The sequence below is a fragment of the Lepeophtheirus salmonis genome, chromosome 5 (assembly GCF_016086655.4).
Source record: "Lepeophtheirus salmonis chromosome 5, UVic_Lsal_1.4, whole genome shotgun sequence".
Lineage (NCBI taxonomy): Eukaryota > Metazoa > Arthropoda > Copepoda > Siphonostomatoida > Caligidae > Lepeophtheirus > Lepeophtheirus salmonis.
In genome coordinates this window covers 60,522,214-60,550,210 of record NC_052135.2, presented here as the reverse complement: position 1 = coordinate 60,550,210, position 27,997 = coordinate 60,522,214, and the positions used below count along the sequence as shown (strand labels likewise).

Here is a 27,997-nt window from a genome sequence, read left to right as displayed (position 1 = left end):
AAAAAATTAATTTTTTGGAAAAAAGATTCCAAAAATGAAATTTAAAATATTAAATTTTTGGAAAAATCCATATTTATTCACAAAAGACTAAATTTTTTGCTCTGTCACATAGTTTGCCCCAATGACTTTTTTTAAGAAAAGAAATCTTTTAAAAAAAATTGTTCCATTATTTTATTGTAATTTTTTTATTATAACCAAAAAAAAATCTAGTAAAAATAAAAAATTCCTTAATTTGGGTGTGTTACAGCCCGTCCGTCCAGCCCACTATCTGCTGACGTCCCTGGTCTCACATAATATATGATACCGAATAAAATCGATCCATCGAGTGAGACCGACAAAATTTGTCCATAAGGTGATGTCCAAAAAAATCGGTAAATAAAGTTGAACCGATAAATATTGATTTACATTTTTAACCCACAACAAAAGCATCAATAAGGGTTGATCTAGGAAAAAAAAATTGGTCTCTCATAATATATCAGACCGAACAAAATAGGTCCATAAAGTGAAACCTCGGTTTGAACCAAAAAAGACCGAACCGTAAAAAAATCGATGCTGAACTGAGTCTCAACTCTAATTTTGACATATCCATTCTTCTTTTTTGTAACAAGTTGTTGCAAGACTTCCTTATTCACTCCGAAAGGAGAAACAACAGAATATAGTTAACGTTCGTTGTATGTATATGTTTGTACGTAGACATATTGAGGACATGATGATGGATTGACTTCATTTGATTTGAAAGAGTTCCCTATACATATGTACTCATAAGAACAAAGATGAATGAAATACATCAATTTCCATGGGATACTAAAATCTTAACCCTCCTCCATTCACTTTCATATCAAACCTATTTCTTTCGCCCATTTCCAATTTACTTTTTGAACAATGAAATACATTTTATGTACATTTATCCACTCAAACACTCAAATAAGGATCCTTGAAGATAAAAAAGATATTTAACTATACATACAAATATGGTCCGTCAACTCAAAACTGAGTAAGGATTAGATTTATATTCTTGAGAGACGAATTATCGTCAACTTCTATTATCAAATTGCGCTAACCCTTACGGCAGAGACGTCCGCAGGATTATATTATTAAATTATTATTAATTTTTTTTTTTTTTCAGAAAAATATCAAAAATCCATAGCTATTCACAAAATAGCTATAAAAATTGATTTTTTTTAATAAAAAATTTCAAAAAGTATTTGCTAAAAATTTTTGAAATAATAATTTATTTTTCTCACGAAAAAAAAAAAAATTCAAGTAAAAAGCAAACATTCCTTAATTGGGGGTCGACTACAGCCCCTCTAGCCCACACCCCGCAGATACCCCTATAGGGTGTGTCGCAAACTGCACGTTAAGAAGCAAAAATGAATTGTCACAATGGAAGATAGATAAATTGGTAGATTTTATTTGAAAGGCCATATCGGGGTCAATATAAGTCTCTTAAATCAAATAAAGGTTCTTAACTATAGCTAACAGTCTTAAGTATATTAATTCACCCCACAAATTTGAATAATAAGTCTATAATTGACCCAAATATGTCTATGAAATGTTGACTTGTTTGTATATATTGTGTACAAGTTGCAACCAAAAAATGATATTACTAATTTTAAATGAAGGATTTACAGTACTTGTAATGAATATTATAATACAAAAATTAAATAATCCATATTTTAATGCTTTAATTTTTTACTGTTGTAATGCAAATTATTAATAGAACTATTATGTAGCACATTATAAAGTTCAAATACCCAACGTTATAATACTCATAAATACATTATAACCATGTACAGGGTTAAATTGATAAATTGGAACTACTTTAAACTTCATCCAGATCCATAATGTGGATATTCGGGGTTAAATCATACTAATATAAAAGGTTGCTTGAACAATACACTATAACTTCCACCACAATTGTTTTGACAACAAACAATAGTCATCAATGCCTGGAAGGTTGAGGGGAAGGTCTGCAGCAAGGCCCACAACATGAGAAGTGACCGAATCCGCACTCCCCGCTTCCTTGAAGGCCTCCGGAAGTCCATCAAGGCTTCGCCGGGGACTTCCTTGTCCAGGTTGGCCAAGAACTGTGGAGTGAGCAAGCAGCTGGTCTCCAAGGCTGTGAATGAGGACCTCGGGTACAAGTCATTCCGAATGGCCAAACAACGCATCCTCACGGCATCCATGAAGGCCATCAGGCTCACCAACGGTAAGCGTCTCCTCAATGACCTGAAGAGCCATGGAGGAAGAATCATCTTCTTCTCCGACGAGAAGAACTGGACTGTTGACAGAAGCTACAACGTCCAGAATAACAGGTGGCATGCCAAGGAGAGAGAAGAGGTATTCACCACAGAGTTTCCGGCCTCCGTGATGACCCTGGGTGTCATCTGCAGCACCGGTGAGGTGATGCCTCCTTTCTTCTTCAATCCCAAGGAAAGGGTTAACGCGATAAGGTACTGCGAAGTCATGGAGGAGTTCGTCATCCCCTGGATGAAGGATACGGTCGCTGGGAGGGAGTTCATATTCCAACAAGACTCAGCGCCCGCACACATCGCCATGAGGACCACTAACCTCTTCAACTCCCACGACATCACTTTGTGGGATCGCAACACCTGACCCTCCAACTCACCCGACCTCAATCCGTGTGATTACTACTGGTAGGGGAAGTTGGAGAGGGAGGTGTGCAAGGTCAGCCACAAGACCATTGCGGCTCTGAAGGGCTCCATTACGAGGGAGTGGAATGCTGTCGATTCCGCGGAAGTCATCAGGGTGTGCAAATCCTTTAGGGGCAGGATGTAGAAGATGGTGTCTGCTGAGGGAGGACATGTTAAATAAATTTATTGTTTAATATCATGTCTAACTTATAATATTAACAAATACACTCCAAATTCAATTTTTATCAAGCAGGTTGAATTTTAAGATAGTTCCAATTTATCGTGAACACCCTGTAATTTGAATAGGTCAAAATGAAATAAAAGTACCAATTAAATTATTTTTTGATTTCTGTTCAAGATTTTATTTATGTTGACGCACCACAAATGCAACATAATTAAAGAAACCCACATATATAATTAGTTAGTAGCATGAATTAAAGTGTATAATTGTTATTTTCTTTCATTCCTACAAGCATAGTGTGAAACTCCCTTCACAATATCTTAAAATGCATAGACTAATAAATAAGAAATTAGTCATCCCAGAATTCATTATTAAAATTAGGTTATATCTCAAAACCGACTATACATTTTAAACGACATATCTGTGTACCTCAAAGTTGAGTTCTAATAAACTGATAAAACAATGTTGTAATCACAGTTTTGTTATTGGAATGATTGGAGTGACTCGCATCATTAATAAAGCCGATAAATACTACTATTGAAAAATATATCTATTCCTGAAACGCCGGTGATTACGGCCTTCACAATACAATAATTACATATTCGGTCAAAATTGATATTATTGAGTTGGTTACGGCTCAACATTAATTTATGTTGTATATTTCATAGTCGTGAAATACATGGAAATTACCGTCCCAAGTTTATGAGTATTATTCGAGTATTTCATTCCCCTGGGAAATTGTCCTTTTACAAAATCCCGTGATGACATAGTAAATGAAGTGAAATTTAGGTAATTTATTATATACTTAAACATAAATTGTAATCTCGCCATACACACACACACATTGACGAAAGATTAAAATTAATCTGTGTTTCTTACACACTTTTATTAGAAGGTGAAGTAATAATTTAATTTTTATTTTATGTCAATGCTTAGAGCACTGCATAAATTATTAGAAAAATTATCTCATGTATATCTACAATATATATTCATTGAATAAATTAGAAAAAGGAAGCTAACATCTAAAATGAAACAATTAAATTTGAAGCTTCCCTGGAAACATTAGTTCTATAAAGAGTTTACCATAAGTGTTCAACCCCAAACAATCCCCAAAGAGTAATAACTTGAGATACGAGTGCCACAACTGGTCGAATGTTGACGACAGAACGCGTGAGCCACTCCGAGCTTCTTTTTTTTTTAAGAGATAAATTGCTTGGACTTACAAACTCCGTCAAGGAACGAATTAAACTTGTTTGTCAAGATAATAATCTAATTATTATTTCATCTCTAAATAAAAGGTGTTTTATAATGTTAACGTCATTTAAAAGAAAGATATTGATTGGATAACTTTTTATGACGCCATCGGAGTTGAATATCAATTATCTAATTAGAATTGCCAATTATTAATGTAAAACAACAAAAAAAGTGTTTACTTAGTTTCTTCTTATATGTATACTGAACGCTGATTGGTGGAATTACAATTAGTTATTTTTAAGCTGTAAACCATTACCTACAACTATTTCATACTAATTCCAAGGCTGGGAAAATTGCCTAACTACCAACGGGGGTTGGGTCATTTTTTAAATGAAAGGTTGCGTGATATAATAAAGGTAACCTCACGATTTATGTAGTTATTTCTGTATGATTGAGCGTTTCACTGAATTCACAAATGGAGAGACCGCGACATCAGGTTTGAAGATATGTACTTAATTGATTGACTAATAAACCTACACTTTGGTGGTCTTATTCATTTGAGATCGTCGATTAAAGCTTCTTAAATAAGGATATTTATGACTTTGTCACATTTTTGTTTACGTATATTTTATTCTAACAAAAATCATATTTCCTAACAGTATCAAATATGGAGAATTATAACCGTACATTAATCTGATAAAAAGGACAACTTTTGCTTAGCACTTTTTAGTTATAGAATAAAAGTACTTCTATGAGATCTCATTTATCATAGTATATCAATTCATACTTATTAACGTCAAATGATACATTAGATGGAGTTTTATAAAAATGTTTATACATATAGGAGAATAAAACTCAGTTAATGAACGTGGCTGATTAATTTGGATAAACACACATTTGTAGTCATGTATACATTGTGCGTATTTTTTTTTAGCTGAAGAACGAATTTTCATTTCCTTAGCTTTTGTCATTATTATTTACATTCTGAGTAGTGAAGTTCATTTAATTAAATTCAAAAACTGATGGAACATTTGTGTGAGCTCATGAGAGACGGAGGGTAACCCTAAGAATTTGTTAAAGAGTTATAACTGTAAGTCCTTGTAGGGGCGTACGCATAATTATATACATATATATATATATATATTTATTTTTATTTTTTTACTTGTTTTTTTAATTTTATTAAAAAACCAAAAATTAAACTATTTTTAAATAATTTATAATATGATTTTTTTTTTAATTCAGATATTATTTTTCTTTGAAAAAAAAATCATAACACCAAAGCAAATCACAAAGAATAGAAATTGTAGAAAAAGATTTTAAAAATGATATTTAAAATATAAAGTTTTATTTTATATATTTTAATATAAATTTTTAAGAGGAAAATTTCAAAACCCCATTGCTATTCACGGAAAAATAATTTTTTAAGAAAAAAATGTGTAAAATTAACTTTTTTTTTATGAAAAATTTGTTTAAAAAAAATGTAAAATTAAAATAAATTTCAAATATAGCTTTTCTAGTAAAAAGCAAAATTTAACTTAATTGGGGATAGGGTTACAACCCACCACCTGTGGGCCTTGTTGGACTAAGAGTAGAATTGGGATCGGCATCGGAGTAATTTTTGCTTATGTCCTTATTTATTTCCTTCTCCCCCTCCTCCCTTGTCACAGCTGATTGTAGCTGATCTCATTAAACGCCATGACAGTTAAGCTGCTCTCCTCCAAAACAACCTTCCAATTATCACTAGTTAGCATGTCGATTTTCGGTTTCTTTTTTTAGCATGCACAAAATAACACAATTTTCATCACTATCCATTTGGGTGAAAATATATTTGAAATCCACTCACTCTGGAACAAAAATAAACATACTCTTATTGGACCAAGAATACATCAAGCGCAAATTCTGAGCAAAAAGTTGTTCATGGGTTCTAAAAAAGATGGTTTGTTTCCGATTGAATATTTTGATAAAAATATGTACGTGAATCCCAGATTTTAATAAATTTAAGCGAGTTTTACCGTTTCCAAATGATAGGTTACAGAAGCTATTTTTTTTTTTTTTTAATAATTAATTCACAACGTAGGAAGGATCAACTTGAATCGGTGAGCGGATGAGTTTCACATTCTTTTCGTGTGCAGTTATTCTACTTATTTATTAACATTACCTCATTTGCATTGTACTTAGGAATGAGGGGCATTTCAGGGGCATCGGCAAGGGGTGGGATTATATCTGAGATTTTTTTTTTTTTTGGGGGAGAGAGAAACACTTCATTAACTTTTTTGGGGGGAAGGGGAGACTTGTCTGTGTGTATGTATGAATGTATAAATTCTTGAACCAAATAAAGGCACTTTTGATCTAAGGCATAGCAATGAAGTCAATGTAGATCCCTCAGTCGTTTAGATTATATTCTCGAGTGTTTATACAGGGTGTACTTTATAGAGCGCTCTTTCTTGTAACACATGGGCTCAAAAGTCTCGGGTTTTACAAATAGATGTCACAATTTATTTTAATTCACCTCATTTTCAGTTTGTACCAACCTTTAAAGATAGCAGTCAAAATTTCATGACAATCTGCAGGGCATATCGGACCAATTTAAGTAATTAACTAAAGCTGAAGTTCATGAATATCGTAACTCATCCTACAAATTTGAATACTAAGCCTATAATTAGATTCAAATATGTCAATGAAATATTGGGCAGTTAAAAAATACATTGGGATTTTATTTAAGATTGTTTTTATATGGGTACATCACATATCATGAAAGTAAGGATTTTTTATTCAAACATAAACAATTTTGCACTTAAAGATGGTATTAATGATTCATTTATTAACTAAAGAAAAATTTTGTATGTCGATGTTTGTATTTCATGGCCGTCGACAAGTGTTTGATAGGCGTAGAGCGGGTAGGATATTAATGTGGGGTATTCAACTTTTCTAACTATGACATTTTATCCAAAAAAATAATTATATATATAGTTAACATGCCCCCTCTCCGTGTCGATGGTCTTAGACCATTGCGGTATTAATGATCAAGACAGATATAAGCATTGATGAAAATCCAGTGTAAATGGGCATGTCAAAAAAAATCAACATGGTAAACTTGACCATTTGAAGAATGTTTAGTTGGAAGAATAATACTAATGACGTTTCATTATATCAGCTAGATTTGCTAGAATTATCCAAATGCAATTCCCTAATTCTACTCTGAGTACAAAAATGACTTTCAATTATAACTTCACAAGAAATCCTCAAGGTTACTCTCCGTGTTTATGGGACACGCGAATGCTTAATCAGGTTTGAAGCATACTTGTATCTATTTAGGAAAGGAGGCTAACTACTCAGGAATTTAATAATAATGACAAATGCTAAAGGAAAAGAAAATTCATTCTTCATATTACCAATTCCAAAAAAACGGCCTGATCAAAAATACAAGGGATTTTCATAATTAGATAAGCTATACCAACTGGCAATTTTTTTAATAGTGAAACCGGTTCGTGGCACAGAAGAGGTTGAGGACCCCTGATTTATATAATATGTTTGTGCATTAATTATTGAATTCATTTTGTAAATCTTTTCGCAGCAAAGGCGGATTAACACATCTATCATTCGGTTTCACGTATAAGTTTATAGACAATTTATTTCTAAAAACTGCACTTTATAATATTCAAACCTCAACAACTCTCCTTATCACAATAAAAAGGTTTTGTGTTATAAAAAGTGTCTTGTTTGTAGGAGTAAAAATGCTAAATTAAATTTTGGATAAAGTAAATTATTAACGTGGCATTTTCTTTTCCCCTAACAAGAAACATTTTAAATCACAGAACCTCTTTATTTTGACAGTACGAATTGTAGATGTTTGAAAATTATAATATGACAAGTTCTTGCCAATAAATTGCTAGTGCACTCATGAAAGATGTGGTAACCCGTGTTTACAAACAAAATAATGATAAAAAGAAAGGAATGTAATTTAGATAATATAAATATTTAGTTATTTTGTTGTATTTATAAAATAAGGATGCTGATTGGATAAATTAATTTATTCAGCTATTTCCTTGAAATGTAGAGTTAAGGTGGAAAATCACTTCCTTAAAGCATGCTGCAAAAAATGCATATTACGACAAAAAGATAATTAACCTTATATTTATTAAGAGGAAAAAGAAAATAGTCAGATACTGAAGGAATGTTTAATGATACATACATAAATTTATTTATATGACATATTATTTGAGTGAATTATGTTGTATAGGTTTTTAATTAGGCAGTTAGTTATGTATATACAGATATAATGTCAAAATTATCAAGTACATACAGGGTATGGATTTTAAATCCGGACAAGTTTTGATCTGAATAGTTTAGCTCCCCTGAGATTTATGTTTATAAAAGTGAGCTAAAAAATACAAAATCCTTGGGATGTCCTCCGAATACGAACGCCGTGCGGCCATTATTGTGTCCCTTGGTGCCGGGCGCACGCCCAATGAGAGTTTTGAGTTTACGAAGATACCCAAATTAAACTTTTTAAGATGTTACTGAGGCTTCCAAAGAGTCTAATGTCTCGGGAACACCAGGAAGGAAGACTCGTGTTGTGAGAGCAAAAAACTCACTCCAGATGTCCTGAAGCAAAATGAGCATAGGAAATATGGCCTCCTAGATCGCTAGACTGAATCTCTTGTACTAATACGTGTAGGGTGTTTTGGAGAGAGAGTATAATAAACATGCTCGTAACACTGTTGACTCTTTGCAGGCTTCCGTTCTCGAGGCGGTGGCCAACATGGACCATGAGTTCATCATCAAGTCCTGTGCCCGGTTGGACGCTGTGGTTGAAGCTGGAGATTGTTGGTTGGAGTGATTGCCTTCACTATGGACCCTAAAATGTAAGAGCAAAAGATTTTTAAAATGCTGAATAAATTTTGCTAAATAAATTGTAATATAAATTATCCATAAACTTTCCGGATTTAAAATCCCCACCCTGTAAATTTATCTATATATGTAGTTAATTCATTCGTTCTTCCTTTGCAAGTCACAAACCTAAATTTCAATTATCATGATTTACCTATTTGTAGTCAGGGCGTCCACAGGGGGTGGATCAGAGGGGCTGTAGCTCCCCCCCCCCCTCAAATTAAGAAATTTTTACTTTTTACTTGAAAATTTAATATTTCATTTTTTTTTTAAATTTATATTTAAACATTAATTTTTTTTTTTTTCCGAACAGCTGTAGATTTATGAAGAAAAAAAATCAAGAAATTTAACATTAAATTTTTTTCTTCTTCTTTATATTGATAGATAGAAGTGTTGAGGTTTGAAGATTATAATATGCAAGGTCTTAAGTAATAAATTGTGCGTACGCGCATGATAGATGTGGTAACCCACTTTAAGAGTTTGAGATGTCTTGGAAATCCGTCAAGAGTATCAATTTTCACAACGAGGAAAATGTGGTGTTTTTTTTAGGCTTGACTTCAACGAAACTTGATACTTTCGTTACTTACATATCTTTTCTTTTTTTTAAATTACATAAAATCACATATTTGTGTATAGAATATACATAGTTATTTTCTCTCAATAATCCCGAAAATTTCCCTTATTCAAATATGAGTGTCTTTGTAGACTTTTTAAATATTTTTTTTCGACTCTGGAGATATCTTATTTCGTCTATATTGTCTTATGTAGATAAACTTTCATATATAGCTACTTATCTTAAACAATTCAGGGGTGTCCGCAGGATTATATTGGAGGAGGGGTGTCTTGGGGTTTTGCTCGAAAATCGGCATGCTAACTAGTGATAATTGGAATGATGTTTTGGAGGAGTGCAGCTTAGCTGTCATTAAAAACCAACAATTTTTTCAATCGATTGTCCCCTAAACTTATCATCCAATTTTAATAATAAATTAATCAAATGAAGGCTGAATAAATAAAATTGTTATTATTCCATATTATCACGTCCTCGACACAACCTCAAAAACAGAAGTGTTTCTTGATGACAATCTCATCTGACAGATTCCATATTGTGTATTTTCAGGAGGATCTGTTATTGTGTAGTTCAACTACACTGGACACAAAAAAGTCCAATGAGCGTGGAGGCAAAAGAATGTGTCCAACAAAGTTAAAAAAATAATTTGATATAATTTTGTAATCTCCTCCAGCTATTCCAGTTCCATCCTCACTCTCCAGAAAAAGGACCTATTCACACTTAAGAAGTGTGCAATGTCAAGATTGTCTTCACTAGCAGAATTGTAACAAGGAAACTCTTCCTTTTCATCAATTGTGAAATAAATGCTTCGTTGATCGATAGCATTATTTTTTTTTTAATAACGGCAAACCCTACTGGCTAGCTTTTTAAAACAACAAACAACATCCTACCTTAACATGGGCTCAAAGTTGGTTGTTAAACAAGGGACTCACGCTGTATATAAACATATTTAATAAACCATTTTATATAACGGTATTGATTTTTTTGGGGGGGGCTAAGCTTTTGATGAAAGCTAACAACGCCGCTGTACACAAACAAACCTTGCTTTATTAATATAGATAATTGTAGATATTTTTTTACATCTTAAAAAGAACTAATTAAACGTTCAGAACACTGATTAGAAGAAAAGAAGCAGAAACATTGACAGCTGACAACAAAATACACCGTATAAATTGTGTTAGCGAGGTAACGCGTGTTCTCTCTTTCCTTTCAAGTGAAATCAAATAAGAAAATATTTTTATAATCATGGAGTAATTAACCTCATTTTCAAACCATATTTAGTATTGATTTCCAAAGGAAAAAAGAGAGTAAATGAGAGTTGCTTTTATGGCTTTTTGGTCTCAACTTGATTTGCATAATTCATCTATAGCACGCAATCTTTCAATAACCAGCATCATGAACTTATAACTTACTTTTTTGGGAAATTTGAATAAATAAATATGTATATTTAACTATTTCCAATTACTGCATTAATAATAAAAACAAAAGTCATGCATATGAGGGGTTCCCAATCACCGGGGGCCAAAAAATGTTTGAATTTTCATTTTTTTTTTTTTTTATTGAGTCAAAAAAAAAAAATTGTTTATTCCCTTGAATTAAGTTATCAGACAATTTATAAATATGTGGGCCCTCTACACAAAAGCTGGCTAAAATATTAAATAGCTAAATAGTTTAGATTATTATATGACAAATTATCCTCCATTTCTATCAATAAGTGTTCTAATTACACCTTTAGGGTGTGCCGCATATTGTACTAAATGTAGACAAAATGGATTGTTTCAATAAAAGAAGGAGAAATGGATGGACTTTATCTATAAGACCATATTAAGACCAATCAAAGTCTCTAAAATCAAGTGTATCGGATAAGGAGCACTGTTTTTCTTATTGCTCTCTGATTTGTATCATAATTCAAACGCATATACGGTATATGTTAAGATTTGAATTAAATATAAACGCTGGTATGTAAAAATGAGCTAAAACTCTTGCAGGCGTTTATAGTTGATACACGCATATGTTCTCACCTCAAAAATGAAAAATAAACATAACAGCTCAAGAAAATAAAACGTCATATTTAGGTTGCTACTACAAAAAACCATTATAGTAATATTTTCATCTATGCATTGTATGTATTTCACAAAAAATCTCAATTTCAATATTTTCCTTTTTAAACTGTTTTATCTAATGGTAAAAAGAAATATTTTGATACCAAAATCTACCGTCAATATTAAGGAAGTTATGACCCATTTATCTTCGGAATATCATCGTTTTATCTCTTATTGTTTTTATAATAGCTTACAGCAAAATCTATGATCTAATAGGCTCACTTTTATTATATTTCATTAAAACAACAGAACTTTCTTAAACATAAAGGGAATTGAATAAAATTTTCAAGAATGACAAAGTACAGTATTGTCAAAAAAAGGATACTTTTAAACAATACTGTGCTTTTTTCATTTAGATAATCAACTAAAGCTTTATTTGAAACTAATTAATATTTATAGTCAATTGAAGGTGCCAAAATCAGATGGAAATTTATAGACTTCTCATCGACATATTGGTTGGAAACTTTACATAAACTAGATGAATAAATAAATTACCGTCCAACATTCCTTTTATTTGATACATAACACCCAATCCGTGATTTTCAAGCCTATCTTGAGGGGACTTATTTTCCAGTGAATACTGCGATTAAAGGAAGCATCGTATTGGAAAAAATAGAAATTGCTTGAAAGATTAGGAATTTATCTACGTCATAAGTTCAACGTCGAGAGGAATCCCCCCCATTTAAACAATGAGCATCCAGCATTTCTATAGAGATCCTTAGACACTCCTAGACATCCACTCCAAGTTTTTTCCCCATACGTCGACATTGTATAACATAACTAATCTATTGTTATAAAAAGGAATTTTGACCTAATAGCAGACTATAGAAGCAAAATTGGGATGCAAAAATTTGAAGAAATGGTTAAGATATTTTGATGTAGGTATATTGAATTTGTTTACATGATCCCTCCCTTTTTCAAAAAACTGGTACAGTCTCATTTCATTTCTTAGGAATATAAATTATTTTTGTATGGTGTTTACTTATTTAACAGGGATGATTGATGTTCCATCCCAAAATCTCAAGGAGACGTCCGAATCTAACGAACATGTAGCATCCAGAGTATAAAGTAGTGTATACTGTTTTTGTTTTTGTGAGCGCTCTAGAGACTAAAGAAAACACTAGTCCTCACATGATATTAACTTTTTTTTTTCCCACAAACTCTTATTGTTATACTTTCATTTTTGAGGAGAGAACAGATATGAATAGATACTAAAAAATACTATAAGTACTGACTAGTTACGTGTGCTCATGAAAAACAGATAGTTTATTTGCTAAAGATTTATCTTTTATGTTTATTATTTATGTATAATTTGTGTTTTAACCGACGCCTAATTAGTCCAGGTAATGTTAGGTACTACACCTAGTTTAATAATAATTACACAGTTCAAAGAATTGACTGACTACCAACAGATTTGGGGGCTTTTTCCTGTTTTCGAAGGAAAGGTTGAGTGGTACAGTAAAAGTAAGGAACAAAATAATTTTATATTGTATTGATGGGACGATTAATCAGAATCGGAGAATCGGGTGTTTTTTTTGGAATCGGAATCAGGAAAATATTGTATAATTTGCAATTCAGATTCTTATTTAATATTGTTGATTACTTGGATTTAACTATTTATTACTTTAATAAGTTAGGAAAAAATCTTTTTTTATAAAAAAATTTAATTTTCTGTGAATAACTATGTATTTTTGAAATCTTGCTCCAAACATTTAAATATCGGATTTTTTCCCCCCTAATATTTAATATCACATTACAGATTTAACTTTTTGAAAAAATTTATTTTTTTGAGAAAAGGTGGGGTTTTTTGATTTTTTTCCCCCTAATATTTAATATCACATTACAGATTTAACTTTTTGAAAAAATTTATTTTTTTGAGAAAAGGTGGGGGTTTTTCATTTTTTTCCCCCAAAAAAATTAATTTTATGAGAATAATTGTGGATTTGTGAAAAAAAAAAATTTAATATCCAAATGTATATATTTAATTATTTTTTTCTCAAAAAATTCCATATTTGAAATTTTTTTCAAAGAAATTATTATTTTTGGATTATTTTTCAAAATATTTCGAAGAACCAAGCCTTCCCTCCCCCCCCTAAAATATATATATATATATAATCATCAACGCCCTTGACAGCAAAATAGTATTGAATCAGAATCGGCATCGGGAATTTTTTACTAGAATTGAATTGGAATCGGGGATTTTTTTTTCTTTTGGATCATCCAATCATTAGTATATTGTTTGATGAGGCAATATATACATGATCACTATTTTGTATCCATTTATTTATGGATGTGTAAAACAGGATATATATCCATTATAAGCGTAGGAAGAATTAATCATCTAGCAGACTAAGCATGAGAATAGGCATTGACTTAAATACTAAGCTCGTATCAATCCTTAATATAGGATTTAAAATTAGTCCCGCCATGTACCATATTAACAGCCATGAAAAAAAAGTATCAAATATTTAAGTGTTCTCTATAACTTTTAATAGATAATTAAACTTTTCCAATATTTTAATAAAATATAACATAATAGGTCTAGTAAAATAAAATGCCCTATTTTTCCGTAAGATAACTTTAGTAATCTGAATCTCGCGTTGTTTAAGTCTGATCGGGTTAAGCCAGATGGCATTAGAAAGATAAAATTTCGAATTAGAAGTACTATTAAAAGAGAAAATCCGCTATATTTTATATTTTTTCCTTCATAAAGGTGAAAACACAGGCCAAGCGGCTAATAAATATTAAGAATGTTTATGGTCCGTATTATTTAACAGCCGATCATGCACAATTTTGGTTCCGTCGAAACTGTTCCAATCATTTTGATGCCAAAGATGCAATACGCTCTAGAAGACCAATTATCGAAAACACCTATAAAATTATGGAAATAGTCATAGTCGACCATCATGTAAGCACTGTTTCAATTGCCCAAGAGCTAAACTTTGCACACAAAAAAAACCGTGTGGAACCACATAATTAAGGCTGGATTCAAAAAGAAGCTCAATGTATGGGTACCATACGGGTAAACTAAAAAGAACCTCATGGACCTAAAATCCATCAGCGAACCCCTGCCTTATCACAACAAAATCGATTTTTGAAGTGGATGGTGACTGGCGATGAAAAGTGGGTCACTTACGACAACATCAAGCGAAAATAGTGGTGGTCGAATCGCAGTGACCAAGTACAAACAGTGGCCAAGCCAGGATTAACGGCCAGGAAGATTTTGCTGTGTTTTTGGTGGGATTGGCAGGGAATAGTCTATCTGCTGCTCCCGTATGGCCAAACTCTTAATTAGGAGTTGTACTGTCAACAGTTGAACCATTTGAAGGTAGTCCTCGTCCAAAAGCAGCCAACTTAGATCAATAGGAGATAAATTGTGTACCATCAATACAACTGCAGGCAACACACATCGACTCGCCGGAAGCTCCGGGAGCTTTGTTGTGAGTAGTGTTGTGTTGGTCCTTATTTATACGGCCCAATCCAGTCTTAGGACCGGTCCTATCGGGTCTTAGGAATGTCCATCATCGGAACCGCTCTGTAGGACCGTCAGGCTTTGAGACCAGTCCTTAACTGTTGGTCTTTGGAATTTTTCATAAAAATATTGATGGTTTATTAAGCCAAATAATGTATATGAAATATGTATTAAGATTATTGCACATATTATATTATTGTTACTTAATTATATAAATTATTTTAATATTTAACGGAATAAAAAAAGGAAAAACACCCTCATTGATGTCACAAGGATCGATTTTACTGGACCGGACTGGTCAGCGGTCCTAAATTAGGACCTACACAATACTATTTGGGAGGTTCTTATGCATCCCACTTTATAGTCCGGACCTGGCACCAAGTGATTACAACCTGTTCCTCTCTATGGCGAATCATTTTGTTGGTGAAAAATTATCCTATAAAAAAGCTTGTGAAAATCGACTCTCCCAGTTTTTTGCCAATAAAGACGCAGGTTTCTATGAAAGAGGCATTATGAAATTACCTTCAAAATGGCAACAAGTTATAGAACAAAACGGTGTATATTTTATCTAAATCGGCTAATATTTAATATGCTAAAAAGAACATTGAAGTTAAAGAAAAATAGATGATCGACATCGGAGTAATTCCTGCCTATATCATTGGTAGATACGGAGTAGTCTTTATGTCTATTTCCATCATCTCACAGCTGCTCAGAGCTCTTTTGATAAAACGTCATGATCGGTTAGGCTTAACATTCTTCAAATTGTCAGTTCATTTTTTCATCTTTGCTCATGAAAATAAATCTTAACTCCTCGAGTAATTAATTACCAAATTCATAATTATATTGATGAGTTAACATAAGAAAAAATACATAGCTTTGCTATAATAAAAAAAAAGTAAGAAACCGTCTCGGTCTCCCCTAAATTAAGAACTACTTATTTTGATGCAGATGGAGTACTATTAGTCATCGTCGTCAACAAACCTCTCACTTAAAAAGAATGGGAAAGAGGAAAAATAAGAAAGGAAGAGAAGAAAATCGAATAACTGTTACATTTAAGTATTAATTTTTTAACATCTAAATTGCTCCCCAATTCAATATCCTAGTTTCCTCGTACTAAAGAACTAACTATTGAGAAAACCACGTGATTATATTCTGACCAAATAAACCAATCCGCATTTAATTATCAGGTGTGGAATATTAAACATCCCCTATGGTATAGATATATAAGGTCTAGAAATCTATGTTCAGATTAATAACTTATAAACTAGAAAGAGAAATGTCCAGCATTATCAGAGATAAACTAATCTACCTGTTTGAGAAGGTATCATATATCAATAATACTCTAAGTGCACAAACTTCTAAATATATAAGAGAAATTGAATTTTTTCGGGATGGCGAGCCGATTCCTGGAGGTACTGCAATACCAGGCCAACTCACGATAGAGCCAACGCAAGCGTCGGAACATCCATCCCCTAACAGAAATAAGATTAATATCGAAGAGGACACATGGTCCTCGTATCAGATATTAAGCTGATAAGAACAGATACTACACTTTGATCTTAGCCAAAAGGCCGAGAAGCGATACTGTAAACTCATTCAACAAAAATATTAGTAGGACTGAGTCTAACATTTCGTTGTCAGATGTCAAATGAAATAAGATATAGAAAATCAATAGATTTTCCTCCATAGAAAAAATGAAAATCATTGATTTTGAAACAAAATTACGTTTTTCAAATAAAAAACATTTGAATCCCTGAATGAGACTTGTTCAGACTGTGTTATAGCGATAATTCAAAATGTGCTGACGAATGTTTGATTTGAGCACCATCTAACGGTTTAAACGTTCACTATTCAGAAAATAATGCTATCCCTTTTTGTTCACCTGGCAACATGGTGAATCAACGCTTACATAGATAAAAAGACCACGTGGAGTCCACTTTTAAGAAGAGAAAAATAATGATACTAATACAGATTATATATTAATACATGAAAAATTAAAATAGCTATAAGATTAATATCTTGCTTTTGATGAATCATGAATTGTCACGCTTTATAGAGCGATCTTACTAACGTCATAAAATACTTCATAAGAAGAAGACGCCATCTTGGGGGCTCAAAGTTGATATTTAAAATATGTAAAATGCAAAAAAATTCAATAATCCTTGATTAAACTCCCTTAAAATGGCTTTATGAATAAAATATTTCCATTGAATACTTTTTGATACTAATGAAAAACACTGATATTTATATTAAATCAAAGTAATATGTACTAAAAATCCCTAAAAACTGTTAAGGTTATTTATCGATTGAGGACAAGAAAAGTAGGACAATTAGAGAAATATATATTTTCTTTCCATTATAATAGTTACTTAGTATCTACAAAATTGAAATATGATAGTATAATGATGTAATTAATGTAATTATTATAATTTAGTGTTGAGAAGCCTACATCACGTTTTTATAGAGCAAAAGTATAGTGAAATGAGACGATATCAAAGAGTTAAAAAGGCCTGCTGGGAGGCTTAATGTTATGCAAGTCATGAGAAACAACTTTTAATAAGTATAGATTTAGGACCATGGGAAAATGTGATACCAGGTTATTTTACACCTTCGCCGACCTTAAGAGCCAATGGGAAATTGGTCAAAGAATTAAACAATTAAAATTTATTTGTCTTCACTTTTTCCCTCGAGATAAGAAATAAACAGTAGTCATAAATGAGGAATTAAAACCACAAACACATTAGTTGAAAACAAACACTAATAAACCAGCTATGTGCTCCAAGCATTTCTAGACTCTCTAGATCATTACAATCTTCTTTAAAAAAATAATTATAGAACAGAAATGTCCTCTCTTAGAAATATAATATCAAGTACATTATTGAGAATTATCATAATGGAATCTAAGCCTGAGGCTTTTTTTGTTTTTAATATTTTTTTTAAACAATGCTCACAATTATGTTTGACATTGATAGGGTGTCCTAATTTACTGTTAAGGGCAGTACTGGTTTGGTACACATATTAACTCTCTGTTTTTTAAACGAAATAAAAAATATCATAAGAATCAATTTTTTAATCCATAAACGACTTCGTATTTAATTAACATTAATATAAATTATTGTCACGAGTATATGGACTATTTTTAATATTACCACAGGGCCTTAATTAAAGGGATTTTTTCAGTATAAATATTTATAACTGTGAATAAGAAAAACTGATTAATTTTCCTTCATTCCAAAGATATCTACTTTAAAAGCTAATAAAATACATTTTCTTTACAAATAGCTTATATATCCTGATTTGACTGTGTAATCATAGTTAATAACCAGGATGGCATTGATTTTGGAGGTGAGTTTGCATAAAAGCAATTTTGAACACTTATTAAGGAAACGAGAAAAATTCCAATTTATTTATAGCCTATATCTACATATTATTTGAGACAATGATAGGCTTTGTATTCAAATTTGTGGGATGATTTAAGATAACCAAGAATTATACTTGATTTTAAAGACTTAAATTGGCTCCGATATCGTCTCTCAAATAAAAGCCATCAATTCTTATTTTATTGTGACAATCAATTTTGGCTACGTTAAGCGCAATTTACTATACACTCAAATGGTTAATCAGATTAATTTGTGGAAAAATACAAATGTAATCTTCGCATATGTAATTATGAGAAAAACAATTTAAGCTATTTTTTGTGTTGAAGTGCAATGTATTCGTTTTTGAAAGTTGGGAGGCGAGTAACAAGTTACATTAATTTTTATAGACAAACTATGTAATATTAACTTCTTCTTCCCCCCTCATTTCTGTTACACAGCCTCTGAAATAACGTGAGCAGGAATTAACATAAGGGTAAACAAAACCTTTTCACACATCAGACATCTTCAAATACTGAAAATAATATTGGTTAAAGTATAAGGATTTACGGGAATGCCAAGAGTGCATATATTAGTAATAAAAATTTGACATCTTGAATAATACGCTACTAAAAGTATTTTAATACGAGTAAGTACTTGAAGGAGAAAGTAAAGGGTTGAAGGTTTTAGTTGCATATTCATCGTGATAACGTGTAAGTGTGTTTAATTTATTAACTTTTCTCCTCTTTAATTAATTACTCATATTTTCAACAAATGACTGAGGGATTAATAGTGCAAATATAAAATAAATAAAACATGAACCTACACACATTTGAGATTGAATTTTTCAAAATGAATCACAGTAATCAATCATATTTAAGAGGGAAAATGAGTCCATACAATAAAAAACAACACAAATAAAAATAAATTAATCAAATAATATAATTAAATGAATAATAACATAAAGAGATTCCTACCGTTGTTCATAATACGTTGACGATCCTCAAAAGTAAGACACGAATGGGAACATAACTTGAACGTAGATACTGAATATTTATGTAAGACTGAATATTATATTGAAAATACACCAAGTTAATATCCTTGTACAATTTTGTAATAAGTATGGTTTGATTTGATTTAGATCTTGCAAGCGGATAACTTAAATATTGATAAGCTCTCCAATGCTTTGCTTTAATTCCAAGAGCCAGAATTGCTCCAATAAAATAGGCTCAGTAGGAGAGAAGGTGTATAAAATAATTTTGAAGGTCGAAATAAAAGTACTTCCCTTGGGTATCACACCCAGTTCCCAGGTCTTTAACAACTGCTGGACTCCCGTCTCAGCACAGGAACCCCAGAACATTTCGCTCAGGAGACAACTCACAGAACGAAAAAATGTAGATTTTAAATTCGTTCAACCAAAAATACCATCTCTGTCCTCTACAAACAAATTGCAGAAGGTTGATGTGCTTCCAATTGTTCTCCATAGCTGTATAGATATCAAGTAAGAAGTTTTTGGATTGAATTCCTCTAAGTAGCCAAGAGCTCCATCTTCTTTTTTATTTCAAAACCTGACTCCAGACCAGTTATATCCCGGAGAATTTATCTAAGCTCAGATTAGATTAGATTTTTCCAATCCATGTTATAAAATTAATACGAGATACTAGGTACATGAATAATATCAGACCTCGTCATCAAATATTTAACAGAAAGTTACAGGGAAAGAAAAGAATAATTTCACAATTATAAAAATTATGTTTAAGTGATATTTTACTAATCAAGACTTATCTATTTCAAAGAAGTTCCAGAAACAAACAGTATAATATTCGAAGTTCCTCATTATTCTGTATATTCCATTGATCAGCATTTAAGAAATTTTTATATTCTGTGAAAAGAATAATTTTTTAAAAATAAATACTCATCATGAATTTTAATTGCATATTTATTTTCCAAATATCGACAGACAAAAATCCTTCAAAAAATGAATGAAAAGTCATAAAAATGATGAGATAAATATTAAACAAACTAAACTTTGATGTGTTGTTTGTTGAGAATTCCTCATAGGGTCGGTATGTAATCAAAGCTATAGCAATTAAAATTCATTTAAGAGGATAATCAATTCAATTTGTTCTATATATTGAACATATATCATAATATGGGTTAAAAAACTTAAATATTACCGTAGTTTAGTCTTCACTTTTTATGTTTACTTCCAGAAATAATCCAAAAATGTGAAATTTGTGGCCCATCAACCAAAGTATTCAAGAATGATTTTTCTTAAAATAGAGTCGGGCACCACATATGAACTTCCATTGAATATAATACTATATGAAAAGCCAAATTTCTTCAATCAGAAATTGATCAAATGACATTTTAAACAGCTCTTGTACCTCTGAAATGGTAAATAAGGGGTTTGATATTACTTAGTGATTGTGAGAACCAGATAATTCATTCAACCTCAGGATAAATTATTATTAATATTATTCCATATCCTTGTTTTAAGATCTAAAATAACTTGAAAAGCGTGCCAAAGACATAATTTAATACTAACATTTTATATTTTAATCTTTATAATCATTTATTTAAGAATATAGATATTCTTTGAATAAAAAATACGCTTTTAACATTCAAATTTACATAATATTAAAGTTGGCTGGCAAAAGGAGCCCAGTTAAAAATGAAAAAAGTAGATAGTAGGACTCATATAGAAATATTTCAAAGCAGTCGATTGATTAATTAGTAAGAGAAATGGGAAATGCAGACAAATTGACCAAATTGAATAAGTTTGTTAACAAATTACTCTTACTTTTAAATCATAAAATAAGGATTGGGCCATGAAGCGTACTTCAGTATATCCTCTTAAGTCTATCTATTATTAACAATAAAAGATTTCTATCGCATGATTGGAATTTTAAAATATTTATTTCTTATTTAATGGTATGCTTATCACACAGTCTCTTCCTAACCTTCCATCTCCTTAAAGATTTAATTTAAAATTACATTGTTATGGACTTAAATTCTTAGGTGTGATTCTTCGAGGATTCTCACAAGTTCAAACTCGTCTTGTTCTCCGTCCTTGTTGGATACGATGAATCAATCACAGCACTTAAAAGAAGTTATTTATCTTCATTGGTAATTATTATATTCATTCTAAGCCACAATTTAAAACGACATCATATTACTAGAAACACAGTAATACACTGAATCATGAATAAATGATTTTTGTACTCAAAAAAGTACATCATATTCTAATCCGTTTAAGAGTAAAAGTTTAGAAGATGCTTAACTGGATAATGCAGTAATAATACTAGGAGAGGAAGTAGAATTATTAGTAGTTAATGCATATACAAAGCGTTTGGCTGACGTCATATATTGTATCTTTATTCAAGGAGACGTTATCTTTGGGGCACAATGTCGATATTTTTACTACGTAAAATAGACAAATTTCCTATAAATATGGATTAAACTTCATCAAATGTCTGTCAGAATTAAAAAAACTTAACACTTGCATTGAATATTACTTGATGTCAATGATAAATATTGATCTTTGAATTAAAATGAAGTAATATGTACTAAAATCCCTATAAAATGTATTTTTTTCAAATAGGGACGAGACAAATGTCTTAGTATTTCCAACGATAATGTAATAGTTAATTTTTATCCCTAATATAGAAATAACCCCCAATTTCCCCACTCTCTCCTCCCCATATTAGATCTTGGGGTGAAAGATTGGATATTATAAACTTCAGAACTAGTTCAAAAACTTGCTTGAACTGAAAAATTTTAGTACCATAGAATGATTACCTATATATTGGAAGTCACTGATCAGTGAGGGTATTTACGTTTTCTTCCCGATATAGGAATAATTTTAAAATCACATATTCATGTCCAGGTGAAGTCTCAATCATTCATCTTTATTCTAGTTGAGTCTCAACTCTTAAGTTATAAAAATAACAACTCAAATTCAGACCGTTTAGACCATGAGTGGAGCCAAGGAATTCCAGATTATTGAAAAAATCATGCATGCAGCTTAGCTTATTTTTCTTCCCTTGAAAATGAAAATGAGCCTGACCAAAGTTATGTGAGATTATACCAGGTGTTTCGAATTCCATACTGAGGCCTAATGCAAAAATAAATGTGCATGTAATTCTTTTTCAACCCATTTGCGCCGAAATATATGTATTTCTTTTTCAATTTTGATCTGAAATTTGAGTGTATCAATACATAATAAAATGTTAAAAATAAGTCCTAATTTATATAATTGCAAATTATGTGAAGCAAAAACAAATGTTGCAGGAACGCAGCCATCGGTATATCAATCTTTTTATGTGTTGCGTCCTCGCAACGAAGGACACCATAATCATATGACTGATGAGTTTGTAGTTATAGTATCCTTTTCTCTTTTGTAAATATATATATAGAAGAACAAATTTAATAATAATTATTAAAAAAAAGTGTAATAGAAATTGTTTAAATTATTTTGTGTGATATTCTTGAGAACAAATGCATCTTGCTTTTTTGACTAACAAATATATTTTGACTGTTACAAGACTTGCAGTGACGTCGAGATGAAGGATCAGATTTTTTAATAAGATGAGCTGTATGAAGGGAATCGTTCAAGTTCACTCGGAGTCATCAATATTGGTCTAGGTCTATGGACATTATTTTATTTTTTGTCATTCTTTGTTAGTATTTCCTTATCCATGTGACGTGTAAATGACAATAACTCGCCATTGTAACCTCCTTCTCTTACAAATATCCAAGAATTATTCATACATACATAAATAAAAAAACATGGTCTATACATTGATATATTCTTTCCATTCCTCCCATTTTCAAGTTGTATTAATGAATTGAATTAGGAATGAAATTTTGTATTCTTATCTTTTCGGATGCTACATATCAATGATAAATGGGCACTTATCTACTCTATTTTTTCTTATTGTTCGCATCGTGACCACCCATATTTTTGATTTTTTTCCAAAAGTGTTATCGAAGTGAAAAAATTATCAAAATATAATGAAAACTTTTTGTCAGAGTATGTTTTCTGAAATTTTTTTCCTAAGCTTGAAGAATAACTAACTCTTCCTCCTAAACTATTACATTGTAGCTCTTGTTATATGTTTCATGTTTTCCTTTTTATAATAACATATCAAAAGTGTAGCCCTTTGGATCAGCAGTAACCCAAGCCTTGTATCCCCCTTCAAATGAGCTTGCCTCTGATGAATTGCTTTGATGGGTGACGTCCAAAATAAAGAATTATAGCTTCGTCAATTGATACATTAGTTGGGACTAACACTTTTCCCAATTTAGAGAAATTTTGCGTTTAAATTGTCAAATAAGGGCTGAACTTAGTCAGATTTGTCGTTTGATGTTTGAAATAGGATGTCTGTTGGATGAAAATACTTCATAATTTCATCAAAACGATCTCGCCTCGTAGATATTGCAATAGTTTATTATGTTCATCAGTCTGCAATTGCCAAAAGAAGTTTGCGACGTGGCACGGACGTAACACTGACAATATTCCAAAGAAACATCTCATTTCGCTTGGATTTATTGTAAAACCATGGTTACCTCATTGAATTGCGTAGTTTCTAGTTGTTTTGATTAAATGTTCGATGGCCTCTTTAGACAGAAACAGTTCAAAAATTTCAAGAGGACTTCTTTGTGAGTCAGTATTTGATCACTTGTGATTAAATTAAGTCAATTTTGAGTTATCTGATATGTCTTCAGATAGACAAATTCTGGAAACATTTTTAGCTTGATGTATATTGATTTTATTTGTGTCCTGTTCCATAACGAATTCGACTGAGGCAAAGGCAGTGAGCTGTGAAGCAGGAAGGGTTTCTAAGCTCACGTTATTTTCCTAGTCTGAATCCTCATCAGTAATATTTTCATCATTAAGAAGCGTAATGAATACTTTTAAGAGTTCTAGTAGATTTATTATGTTGATCTGACGAATCATTATCATCTAAAGACAAATCCAACCGTTTATCTAGTTCATCTAGTACTTCGTTTAAAGGTAATGGTCGTAAATATGTCTTATAAAAGACATTCAATAAAATTTTAATAGCAAGAAATCAAGTAGTTCAATGCCGATCATTCCAACAATTAAAATTTTATAAATTGAAATTACTATAGGGAAAACATAGTAGTAGCAATTATCATGATAAATCAATTTTTCAAATAATAAGATGTATATCAGTGTATCAAATACTACAAAGAATCATTTTTTAAATTTTATTGTATATATGTATTTGATTGCAAGGACAAATTTTTTTGATAAAGTACACCTCGTCTTCCCACGCTCTTCAGACAATATGTAAATTAAAATAATTTCAAAAAAATTAATTAAGAAGGAATAAAAATTAAGTCAAAGTACTTTCATATTGCGTAGTAATAATTATGTACATTCATTAGTTTTACAAGAAAAAATGGTTTTAATTTTGTCATTTTTTATGTTGTGCTACTGCAATGAGCGGCTTAAATGGGGGTGTTGAATTTAAGATTCTTGTTTTTGTTAATAAAATAAATTCAAAGTGCAAAACTTACGCATTTCCTATTTTTAAATATATAAGGGCAATTTTTATTAAATTAATGACGGTTTTTTTTTGTATCTAAAGTAATATTGAGATTTGTTTAATCACGTTTTTTAAGAAAATATATATTTTGAGGTTTGAATACAATATGAGGGGACCCAATTTCTTATTAACCAGCGTTCGTCTAAAGCGCCCCCCATAAAATCGACACTGCTCAAATCCACACTTCTAATAAATAGCAACATTTATGTAAAATACTCCTCAGACATAAAAATGTCTCATTATTGCATTCACCATATAATTAATTATCTTTATATAAAAGATCTAAAAAAATGTGATCATGATGAATATGTTGTAGTATTTAGTTCTTATAATTAACGATTATTCTCGCAATCTAGCTATTAAATACGCAAATAATTACTTATTGAAATTATTATATTCTCATTTTCATTACATTATTATCGGAATCTAATTGGTCTGTTTTCTGCATGTGTTACAAGTGGCTCTAATAGGTAATAATGTTTCATATTCATTAATTATTGTTAATAAATGAATTTTTAATATAAAACCGATAATTTGGATAATATATAAATAGCCCATTTAAAGAAAAATACACATAGTTGGACAGACTAGGTTTCCTGAGGTTTGATGCCCTTACATAAGCACTGTTTAAAATCCCTGCTTTACTTCATCAAAGTAAAAATAGCTCCGCCACAGAATCGCTACTCTATCAATTTATACGAATAAATCGAATAAAGAGGATGAGAGTATAAACTGCACATTCTGTAGAAAGAAAATAGAAACGTCAGTGCACATTCTCTACGAATGTGATAAGATAAGACCTTCGGTACAAATGTGGGAAGTAAAAATTAAAGAAATTTACAGGTCTCCACGTTAAAAACTGATTGGGTTGTGGCCACGGATCCGAATCTCCCCATGGCTTTTAAAGCGGAGACCATCATCAGCAAAGTGCATGTGATAATTTATTATTGCAGATCTAACGGGAACCCCATTCCAACAAATTATGAAGGCGTAATCGAGAAAAAACTCGACGTTTCAGTTAATTTCCTCGACGATGATGGTTAACCTCTCATACCACAAAGCAAACAAAATTTGGTGTAGCGGTATTTGATTGTTGCATCCGAAGTCTGCTGCATTGGGGTCCATTAAATCGAGGTTTAACTGTACATATTTGAACCTAACATGCCTTCATCTCAACATTCCTACATAAGAAATAGTCAAGAATGTTCTAATATAGGCTTAACTTTGTTTTCTCCAAGATTTTTTTTTTTTGCCAAGAATAATGGAGTGATTTTAGACGTGAGTTCAGGAACTCTATCATGCTGTAAGACTATATTACCTTCAGGGATTTTTTTTTCCAATGAGGTCATTAACATTCAGTATGTAGTTCCCAGATAATTAATTGAGGAATGCCACAAGCCCATATCTGATCCAGTCATATCTGATCCAGGCTTTTTTTATTTATCAATCATCGGGCCAAGAAGGGGGTGGCAAATCACACTCACAATGGTCAATGCGATTTCTTTTAATGTTTAGAGCCCTTCGTTGCAGGAGATCATTGTAAAGAGGAACTCAAACCTATCAGGATTTTTTTCGTCATTGCAAAAACAAACAAAAATTGTGAAAAATAATGTTGTAGAAAAAATAAATTCGATAACTGGTTCATTTTTTGCAAATATTGAAAAAATTATGTCACAAAATGTTCTGTAAATAGAAAATACTCCAAAATAAATGTTATAGTGTAGAATTTTATGGACAAAATGAATCGTTTTGTGCCATTTCTTCTAAGAAATTGAAAATTGACGTTTGAAGAAAAAAAGAGAAAAATGTTCTGAAAATGAAAATTTATATGCTAACGATTTGTCAGACAAATTTCTTCAAACTTTATTTTATCTACGAATCCAATATTCCATATGAATATTTTATTGCACCAATTTCTTTTTCCGTCAGTCACTTTTTGATTTATAACTCAGTCCCTTATCCAGTCTCCTTGGTATAGAATAAGCCACCCTTATGAATAGAATGACCCCCCTCACAAAAAAAATCGGTATCCCTTCTTAGCCTAACAGATTCAAAAGAGGCACCCATGCAAAATTTCAGTCTCCTAAGACTAATAGTGTGGGCACCCATGAAGGACAAACACACACATAATCTATAATATATATACACATTACATAACTTATATATTTTTATAAAGAAACTGTCAATTATGTTTTGAAAAAATATTATACTAAAAATTGAATCGGGGGGCCTTTAAATTCTGAAATAAAATGATAGGATAAAAGGTTAAGAGCTGCAACATTTAATTAAAAGATAAAATAATTATCTATATTATTTATATATAAAATATTTGTTTATAATGCAATTCTCACTTGGTAAACAAACTATGTGAAGAGGATCGACTTTAAAAATAAAATCAAGGAATGGATCCACATGAACTGTTTCAAGATTTAAATGTCTTGGAATTTTAACTATTTAAGATTATTTTTCATGCACTTTGTGATTAGAAAAAGAAAGTATTTTTTTTATTATATACCATAAATAATGTTCGTTAATCCTTGGTTGAATGAACTATTGATTATAACCTAGGGAATCTCCAAGGATGGAATGTTGAAGGGAATCATTATAAATAATAAGTAAAGCAGTTGATTTATTTTGTAAAAAAAAAAAAAAAATACATAACAATGTAGGCTTTATTTTATAAGGAATTACAGGACAAAGTATCGACCTTTTTGTTTTTAAGTAATGATCTATTATAAGAAAAATGCATATTGCATACATATTATGTCTTGGTGAATTAAGGGATAACATACCTCTAATGATGGCTAAAAAATGTAATATATTTACATATATGTTAAAACTACATACATATCACCATATATTAGATGGATTCAATTCAACTGATAATATTATTAGAGTTTCAAGACTTATCCATTCTCCTCCACTCTGCTTCTTTCCAGTAACATGACCCGTTCCAGTGCCACGTTAATTTGTGTTTTAAGGTACCTTTCCATAAGTTTCAT

At 31.1% G+C, this 27,997-nt stretch overlaps 1 protein-coding gene, 1 long non-coding RNA gene and 1 other non-coding gene across 5 annotated transcripts in view; 1 reads left to right on the top strand and 2 right to left on the bottom strand.

The window, feature by feature from the left end:
• LOC121117594 (uncharacterized) overlaps positions 1 to 27,997 on the top strand; it is a 637,532-nt gene that overhangs the window by 511,694 nt on the left and 97,841 nt on the right. The gene's annotated exons all lie outside the window — the stretch shown is intronic.
• Positions 8,186 to 21,725, bottom strand: LOC121118793 (uncharacterized). Of its 3 annotated transcripts, none has more exons than XR_011780333.1 (5): positions 21,415 to 21,725; positions 20,446 to 20,806; positions 19,506 to 20,386; positions 19,395 to 19,449; positions 8,186 to 8,887 (listed from the first exon to the last, which is right to left on the bottom strand). It is a non-coding gene; the product is annotated as an uncharacterized lncRNA (long non-coding RNA). The 3 variants fall into 3 exon arrangements; XR_011780334.1 differs by having other exon boundaries at positions 19,506 to 20,497; positions 20,595 to 20,806; XR_005864574.2 differs by having other exon boundaries at positions 19,506 to 20,806.
• On the bottom strand, positions 16,451 to 16,644 carry LOC121119147 (U2 spliceosomal RNA). Its single transcript, XR_005864693.1, has one exon. It is a non-coding gene; the product is annotated as a U2 spliceosomal RNA (small nuclear RNA).